Raw genomic sequence first — 607 nt, forward strand, 5'->3', positions numbered from 1 at the left:
ACTGCTCATAATGCAAGACATTTATATTTTTTTTTCGTAATTATTAAATTTACTATACGTTTGAAAATTTGTATACTTTGGAAATATACCTGTTACGAATGTAATTGGAATTTTAGTTTATTGTAATTTTTAAATTATTTTTTAAACATAATGCAGCATGACTTTTAATCACTTCACTCTGTAATTATTATAAAGGAAAATGTACATGTATACATGTAAAAAATATTACGATAAACGTGTCATGAATATAACCTCAAGCGACACGTGCTTTCGGAGTTATATGAAATATTACATTTTTTTAAGTAAATGTCAGATTATTTTAATGATAAAAAAAACACCTATGAAATAAATATCATGACATTGCATAAATATCATAAATACTTACCGAATTCACTAATTTTTTCACACACTTATTAATACGTTGAAGCACTGAAAAATCCGTTAACTCCGCACGACCGGCACGACTCTACAGCTAGAGCACACACACCGACGCAGAGTCGAGACATGTACACAATACTGCCGTGCAGCCAAGCGTATGCATGTATGCGCGCGCCGCCGCTGCGAGAATTGTAACCCGCCGGCAGTACTCGAGCGGAGCGCATTGTTA

This window comes from Trachymyrmex cornetzi, unplaced genomic scaffold (genome assembly GCF_001594075.2).
Source record: "Trachymyrmex cornetzi isolate Tcor2-1 unplaced genomic scaffold, Tcor1.1 scaffold1581, whole genome shotgun sequence".
NCBI classification, from domain to species: Eukaryota; Metazoa; Arthropoda; class Insecta; order Hymenoptera; family Formicidae; genus Trachymyrmex; species Trachymyrmex cornetzi.